The sequence below is a fragment of the Chiloscyllium plagiosum genome, chromosome 43 (assembly GCF_004010195.1).
Source record: "Chiloscyllium plagiosum isolate BGI_BamShark_2017 chromosome 43, ASM401019v2, whole genome shotgun sequence".
Classification (NCBI taxonomy): domain Eukaryota; kingdom Metazoa; phylum Chordata; class Chondrichthyes; order Orectolobiformes; family Hemiscylliidae; genus Chiloscyllium; species Chiloscyllium plagiosum.
The window spans coordinates 12531603-12540411 of record NC_057752.1 but is presented as its reverse complement, the minus strand read 5'-3'; the positions used below and the strand labels follow the sequence as shown (position 1 = coordinate 12540411).

The following is an 8809-nucleotide window of genomic DNA, read 5'->3' as shown; positions in this document are numbered from 1 at the left end:
CACGACAAACACTTCAGAGTCGGCTGGGGATGAGTGAGCTGGCACAGGGTAAATATCAGCTGCTGAGCTGCCACTTCAGAAAGGTGCAGACATCTCACAATGGGGAACAAATCGTGACCAATCAGTCATCCAGATCAACATGGGAAACCGTTTTCACTGAGACAGGGGATTCACAGGGACCCAGTGCACAAGGGAATTCAAAACCCAGGACCCAGGGAAAGCGCTGAATCAATTCACATTCAAACCCCTGGCACAGTGAGCAGTGATTTCCCCCGCCCGGGACAGTGAGCAGTGATAAGAAACAAAACTAGAAGTTGCTGGAAAAGCTCTGCAGGTCTGGCAGCATCTGTGAAGAGGAATCGGAGTTAACGTTTCAGGTCAGGTCACCTTTCCAAAGGTTTCTCAAGCTCTCCTTTAGTCACGTTTCCTTTTTACAAGGGAGTATTCGATGTGACAATGATACAGTCTCTGACTAATTATCATCAGATTGCTGAATTTTCCAGTCTCTTCGCAACAACTGTTGACACACACACACACACACACATCTTCTCACCTTGGTGTACTTTCACTCTGACCTTCTGACCAGCACTGAACTCTCTATGTTTTATGTGAGACTGTATGTCTGAGTCTCTCGTCACTTATTTTCACTTGACGATCACCGTCAATCTGTCCTGGACCTCCCACGTAGATGTGACAGTCAGTCAGGTACAACAACGCTGCCTCTTCTTCCTCAGGCAGCTCAGCAAATTCAGCAAAGGCCCTCACTGACTCTTACCACTGAAAGCAGACTGTCCAGGGGCATGATGGTCTGGCTCAGCATCTGCTCTGCCCAGGGCTGTAAGAAATTCCAGAAGGGATTCACTGGGTATCTCCTGCATGTGTTGCCCCGTCCCAGACTGGGTAAGGATGGCAGATTTTCTCAAATGATATTTGTGAAGCACATGTGTTTTCTTTTTTGCTGATAGTGGCGTCGTCCCCATCACAGAGCCTCACCTAATGTTCCGCTAGCGGTTGTGTGAGATTCCAACCTGCAGGCATTAGCCTCGGCCTACAGTCCAGTGATGTTACCATGACGCCAGCGCCCCCTCTCCCCAGGTGCCCGCCACCCCACTTTAAACCTGTCAGTGGGACATTTGAAATTTTCTCGACCAATCGAACAGCTTCAATCTTGGTGACCTCACCCGCTACAATTGCCAGGGAAGCCAAACACCTTCAAAGAGATTCTGACTGGCAGCTGAGAGCTGACATCTTGTGCGTTTCTTCATGCCTTAAAGTGCCACAAACATAAAGTGCTGCATCTATCTTTAAATAAGGAGGCCGAAACTGCACACAGCATTCAGCAGCTGGTCTCACCAGGATCACTGAAGTTTCATCTCCTTACTTTTGTGTTCAATATCTCTTACATTCGAGGACAGCATCCCATCAGCCTTGTCGATTGTGTGCAGTACCGACCAGTGACTCATGCACGACAACACCTAACTTCCTCTGCACCTCCGACTCTACAGTCCTTCACGTTGAAATAACACACTGCTTTCCGTTTTTTTCCTGTCACGTTTTGCCACATTATATTCCATCTGCCCACTCACTAGCCCATCGATATCAGGCTGTTGTGTTGTTTTTGCAACAGCCGATTCGACCTATCTCGGCCTATCACGTTTGGCGAGTGTGCCTTCAGCAGCCTCAGCTGAGTCATTGATAGAAATGGTGAGAAGTTGAGGTCCTAGCAGAGACACCTGTAGGCCCCTACTCCTGCCAGTCAGACCAAAACCCATTGAACCAGACTCGCTGTTTTCTGAAACTGATCAGTCTTCTGTTCGAGCCAATATGTTTCCCCAAAAGCTTCTGTTTTATGCAAAAAAAAAAACCCCGTTTATGTGGAACCTTGCTTTCTGGAAATCCAAGGCAAAAAGTGGGTACTGCAGATGCTGGAGATCAGAATCAAGATTAGAGTGGTGCTGGAAAAGCACAGCAGCAGGTGGGACAGGTCATGAGGATGGTGCTGAGCTGGAAGGTTGGAACTGGGGGAAGGTGGGGGGAGGGGAAACTGGTGAAGTCCACACTGATGCCGTAGGGTTGGAGGGTCCCGAGGTGGAAGATGAGGCGTTCAAAGCAATCCAAGCACAGCACATCAATGGAGTCTCTGTCAGCCACAGCCCACATTACTCCTTCAAGGAATCCCAATTAATTGGGTTATCCAGGATTTCTCTTTTATAAAACCGTACCGACTCTTCCTGATTACCCTGAGTTTTCCCAAAGGGCCAGTTATGATCAAGTCTGACGAGGCACAGGTCAAGCTAACCGGCCTTTAGTTTCCAGTTTCCTCCCTTCTTGAATCGCTGGGTGATATTTGTGACTTGCCAGTCTGGTGGGACCTTTCCAGAATCTTTGAATGTTGGGAAATTGACACCATCGCATTTACTCCTCATTGGCAGCCTCTTTTATACCCGAGGGTAAAGTCAGTCAGGCGCCAGAGATGTGATAGCCCGCAGCTCTAGCAGCTTGCTCAGGTACGCTTCCCCTGTGATTATATTTTCAACAGGTACCTTTCGCCTCCGGATTGACAGCTCTTACTGCGTTTTGTATCCTCCAGAATGAAGACAGGAGCAAAATATTCAGTCATTCAACCATTTCTTTATCTCCTGGAACTCATCATCCTCACTCTCTAGAGGACCAACACTTAAAGACTTGGTTTACTGCTTTCCTTTATGGATACTTACAGAAACTCCTGCTGTCTGTTTTCACATTTCTAGCAAGCTTACTCTCACCCTCGAAGTTCTCTTTCCTGACTAACCGTTTTTGTCATTACCTGCCATTCTTTCTGTTCTGACTCATCATCTGTTCTGCCACTCAGCTTTACGCCGTTAGATGTTTCTTCCTTAAGTTTGGTACTTTATTTAACATAATTGGTTAAGCATGGATGGTTAATTTTTCTTTACAGTTATCCTAAGTATTCAATTGTACATAATAAAATATATACAAATCTATCCCAGTTCATTTCAACCAGCTCAGCTTTTATGGCCATAGTTATCTTTTTTTTTAAGTTTAAAACACTAGTCTGAGATCCATTCTTCTCCCCTTCCAAATTCAGTCATGTTGTCGTTGTTGCTCGATAGAAGTCCAAGGTTATTAATTCATCCTGCTTCATTAAACAATGCCAGGCCAAACAGAACCTGCTCTCTGGTCAGTTTCAGAAGCTCTCTCGAAAGCCTTCGACAAATTCCTCATCCAGGTTACTCCTGCCAATCGGACGTTTCCTGTTGACATGCAGATTTACGTCGCCTGTGATTATTGTCGTCTATTTATCACAAGCACCCGATATTTATTCGTGTAAACTTTGTCCCATGTTATGGTAACTGTTCGGGAGTCTGTAGACCACTCCCCCAAGTGACGCCTTGCCCCTCCTATTCCTCATTTCCGCCCAAACCGATTTTACATTTGGATTTCCTGAACCGAGATCATCCGTAATTGTTGCTTCCTCTTCTGTGGGAATATCATATGCCCTCAAAAGGGTGGTAAAGCAGGCATATGACATGCCTGCCTTTATTGGTCGGGGAGTTGAGTACAAGAGTCGGGATGTCATGTTGCAGCTTTATAAAACTTTGGTTAGGCTACACTTAGAGTATAGTGTTCAGTTCTGGTTGCCACATTACAGGAAGGATGTGGAGGCTTTGGAGAGGGTGCAGAAGAGGCTGACCAGGATGCTGCCCTGAATTAGAGGGTATGAGCTCTTGAGAGGCTGGGAAAACTCTGGTTGTTTTCTCCGGAATGGCAGAGGCTGAGGGCAGACTTGATAAAATTCTGAGACATACAGATAGTGTTGAATCTTCTATCCCCAGAGTTGAAATGTCTAAAACTAATGGGCATGCATTTACAGTGAGAGGGGGAGAATTCAAAGGAGCTGTGAGGGCTAAGTATTTAACACAGAGTGTGGTAGGAGTCTGGAACACGTTGCAAGGGGTGGTGTTGGAGACAGACAGGACAGGGGTGTTTAAGGGACTTTTAAATGAACACACAAATATGCAAGGAGTGCAGGGATACAGACCAAGGGCAGGCAGATGGGATGAGTTTAATTTGGCACAACATCCTGCACCGAAGGGTCCTGTCCCTATGCTGTACAGCTCTACGTTCTGATATTCAGAGTTCAGTCCTTGTCATCCCATGGCGACTATCGGATCCTATTTACTCATTTCAATCTTTGTCCAGGCAGAAATGCTCATGAGCCCTCCTTAATCCCAACTCTCTTTAGCTTCGAGGTCAACGTACAGTTTGGCTCAGTACGGGTTATAAAGCGATACCCTCCCAGGACCACGGGAGACTCAGAGCTGAGTCGCTGTAATCTCGGAGGCTGCTGCCAATGACTCCTCGCATTGAAATAATTCAAACCTTCCAAACATCTTGAACAATCAGGTCGGACTTCGATTACCCTCCATTTCAAGATACAGTCCCAAAAATACAATAGTAATTTTTTAAAAAAAAAACCTCATAACTGCACAACAACTTTTGAAAAAGAAGTATAAATTATTGGTGAGCGAAACTGAAATTCTTGCATGGCCATTTTTTTAGATTAGATTCCCTCCAGTGTGGAAACAGCCCCTTCGGCCCAACCAGTCCACACCGACCCGCCGAAGAGCAACCCACCCAGACCCATTTCCCTCTGACTAATGCATCTTACACTGCGGGCAACTTAGCACGGCCAATCCACATTTTTGGACTGTGGGAGGAAACCGGAGGAAACCCACGCAGACGCGGAGAGAATGTGCAAACTCCACACAGACACACAGTCGCCCGAGTCTGGAATCGAACCTGCCTCCCTGGCGCTGTGAGGCTACACTGCTAACCACTGAGCCACCGTGCCACCCCAATTTAGTTGATTGCCACTCGTCCTCAAAGTGTCTAAGTCTAACATTGCCACACACGGCGCCATTTTAGGTTAAAAAAAACTCAGGTTCAAAGTAGTAAAAGAGACAGTGTTAAAATGTAAGCATGACACAGACCTTCATAGAAGAAGTCGAAAAATAATAGTTAACACTAAAGTCATTCTTAACATAAACGAGAAAAATCAAAAGTATCACACAGTCTCAGGCTCACTCGGCCTAGCAACATTGTCACATCGCTACTGAGGTTGTGTGAGGAACTTCACATCTTCAGGAAGTTGAGCAGCTCATGAAACAAGCCAAATTTTCTAAAGATCGGAAACACACATTTGATCCAATCCAGAACTCACATTTGAGCTTATCTTCAGGCTGGCCTCCCTCCAGGAAGGATAAGTAACACACGACGTCCTTCACAAAGACAACATCTGGCCCAGTGGGATCGATTGTATCGGGGATTTGAACATCTTTAGAGAGAAAGCGAAGCAATCATTAGTCACCGATCCCGTCAAAAGGCAGAGCCTGTAAAAAATCCAGTCCTGAACAGAGACAGTGACAGTCCCAAAGGGATGAGAGGAGAAAGTTAGAATGAGAACAGACAGAGCGAGCAGACACAGGGGCAAGGTTTGGGAAGAGAGAGAGAGGTTGCAGAGGAAGAGTTTTTGTCTCGAGAGAAAGAGATCAGAGAGGAAGAAACAGAGCAAGACATATCGGACAGAGAGAAGGGGTGACTGGACAGGGAGATAGTTCCGATGAGAGAAGAAGATTGGACAGAGTTGAGGTGTTCAGGTGGAGAGAGAGGGCTTGGAGAGAGGGAGTTTTCACACAGACAGAGACAGAGAGAGAGAGAGAGAGACAGAGAGAGAGAGAGGGAGACAGACAGACAGAGAGAGCGAGAGCAAGAGAGGGAGATTGGACAAAGTTTGGTTAGAGATGTAACCAGCACTGTTGATGAGGGGAATGCACTTGATGTGGTCGAGGTAGACTTTAACAAGGCTGGTGCTAAGGTCCCTCATGGCAAACTGACCAAGACAGTAAGGGTCCATGGGAATCCAAGGCAAGGTGACATGTTGGATCCACCACAGGCTGAGAGGCAGGAAGCTGAGGGGGATGGTCGAGGAATGTTTCTATCACTGGAAGCCTCGCTGTTTGTGGGACGCATTACTGATTTGGAATTGAATGTAGGGGGGTGTGATCAACAAGTTTTCAGAATCTACAAAAATTGGAAAGGTGTTAAAGAGTGAGAAGGAAAGGCCGTGGACTGCAGGAAGACATCAGTGGATTGGCCAAGTGGGCAGAGCAGTGAGAAATGGAATCTGATACTGAAAAGTGTGAGGTAGGGGAGAATGAATGTAGGACCCTGGAAAATACTGGAGATCAGAGAGACCTTGATGTATATACACACAGAACCCTGTAGGTAGCAGGGCAGGCAGCTAAGCTGGTTCAGAAGGCATAGGGGATACTTGCACCTATTAGCAGAGACCAATTCCTGCAGGGCATCTTGTAGATGGTACACACTGCTGCTACTGAGCGTCGGTGGGGGGAGGGAGTGGATGTTTGTGGATATGGTGTCAATCAAGCGGCTGCTTTGTCCTGGATGGTGTTGAGCCTCTTGAGTGTTGTTGGAGCTGCCCCCATCCAGGGGCAAGTGGGGAGTATTCCAACACCCTCCTGACGTGTGTCTTGGAGATGGTGGGGCAGGCGTTGGGGTGTCAGGAGGGGGGGTTACTCGCTGCAGGATTCCCAGCCTCTGACCTGCTCTTGTAGACACAGCGTGTATGTGGCAAGCCCGGCAGAGTTTCAGGTCAATGGTAACCCCCAGGATATTGGGGGACTCAGTGATGGTATAACCATTGAACTTCAATGGGTGGGCGGGGGGGGGGTGGGTGAGATTTTGTCCCTTATTGGAGATGGTCATTGCCTGGCATTTATGTGGCATGAATGTTACTTGCTACTTGTCAGCCCAAGCCTGGATATTGCCCAGATCTTGCTGCATTTGGACACTGACTGCTTCAGTATCTGAGGAGTCACGAATGGTGCTGGACATTGTGCAATCGTTGGCGAATATCCCCATTCCTGACCTTATGGTGGAGGGACGGTCATTGATGAAGCAGCTGAAGATGGTTGGGCCCAGGACACTACCCTGAGGAACTCCTGCAGAGATGTCCTGGGGCTGAGATGACTGATCTCCAACAACCACAACCATCTTCCTATGTGCCAGGTATGACTCCAACCAGCGGAGAGTTTGCCCCCTGATCCCCATTGACTCCAGATTTGCCAGGGCTCCTTGATGCCACACTCGGTCGAATGCAGCCTTGATGTCAAGGGCTGTCCCTCCCCCCACCCCCCCCCTCTGGAGTTCAGCTCTTTTGTCCATGTTTGACCCCAGGCTGTAATGAGGTCAGGAGCTGTGTGACCCTGGTGGGACCCAAACTGGGTGTCACTGAGCAGGGTATTGCTGAGCAGGTGCTGCTTGATAGCACTGTTGGTGACACCTTCCATCACTTTCCTGATGACCGAGAGGAGACCGATGGGGCGGTAATTGGCCGGGTTGGATTTGTCCTGCTTTTTGGGTACAGGACATACCTGGGCAATTTTCCACATTGTCGGGTAGATGCCAGTGTTGTAACTGTACTGGTACAGCTTGGCTAGGGGAGCAGCAAGTTCTGGAGCACAAGTCTTCAGTACTATTGCTGGAATGTTGTCAGGGCCCATAGCCTTTGCAGTGTCCATTATCAGATACATCTGCAGCTGGCAGATTGGTAAGGATGGGGTTGAGTATGTTTTTCCCCCTTGTTGGTTCCCCCCACCACCTGCCGCAGACCCAGGGTAGCAGCTATGTCCTTTAGGACCTGACCAGCTCGATCAGTAATGCTGCTGCTGAGCCCACTCTTGGTGGTGGACATTGAGATCCCCCACCCAGGGTACATTCTGTGACCTTGCCACCCTCAGTGCTTCCTATAAGTGTTGTTCAACACGGAGGAGTACTGATTCATCAGCCGAGGGACATGGGTGGGGAATATCTGTAGGTGTTATCCCATTGAAGAATGGCTGCTGTTATCCATTGGAATATCTGTTGCTGCTATCCTTTGAGACACTTGAGTGGGCTGTGGGAGAGGGCTTATGGGGAAGAATAAATACCCAAATATTGAGGGTCAAAGGGGTCTGGTGCCCTCCCACTACTGAGGTGAAGCCTAACACATTGACGGTGTCCGTAGTGGTGACTGCAGTCTGCAGGAAGCTAACGTACATGTTGAGGGATGGTACAGCTTTGTGGTTCGGTACCCTTCCAGCTCCTCACCTTTCTCACTTGGCTTTGTCTGAAAGGAGCGAAAGAGATGCTGACAAAATTGACTGGGAATGTCGTCCACGTCCAGGTAGATTGTCATCAGTGTTCGAAAGCCTTCAAAATCAATATGCTGCAGAGAGACCAAAGCAGAGGGTGCACATGCAAACAGGCATCACTGACCCGATCGAACAACTTTTCCAAGGGGAAATCTGCTGCCGTTTCAACACAGCGGAGGCAATTCTTACAATCTGAACCCTTTCAAAAAAAAACCAAATAAGAGAATCCCGACAGTGGGGAAGCAGGCTATTCAGCCCATCGAGCATCCCACCAAGACACACTCCTCCACGCTGTAACCCTGCATTCCCCTTGGCTAACCCACTCGAACCTGCGCATCCCTGGGAACTATGGGACAATTTAGCATGGCCAATCCACCCTAACCTGCCCATCCCAGGGCACTATGGGACAATTTAGCATGGCCAATCCACCCTAACCTGCACATCCCTGGGCACTATGGGTAATTTAGCATCGCCAATCCACCCTAACCTACACATCCCTGAGCATTATGGGACAATTTAGCATGGCCAATCCACCCTGACCTACACATCCCTGGGCATTATGGGTAATTTAGCATGGCCAATCCACTCTAACC

At 48.1% G+C, this 8809-nt stretch overlaps 1 long non-coding RNA gene across 1 annotated transcript; it reads right to left on the bottom strand.

The window, feature by feature from the left end:
* Nucleotides 1–2631: 2631 nt before the first annotated feature.
* LOC122543427 lies at nt 2632–8312 on the bottom strand. The gene is made up of 3 exons (XR_006310020.1): nt 8173–8312; nt 5225–5338; nt 2632–3254 (listed from the first exon to the last, which is right to left on the bottom strand). It is a non-coding gene; the product is annotated as an uncharacterized LOC122543427 (long non-coding RNA).
* Nucleotides 8313–8809: the final 497 nt, after the last annotated feature.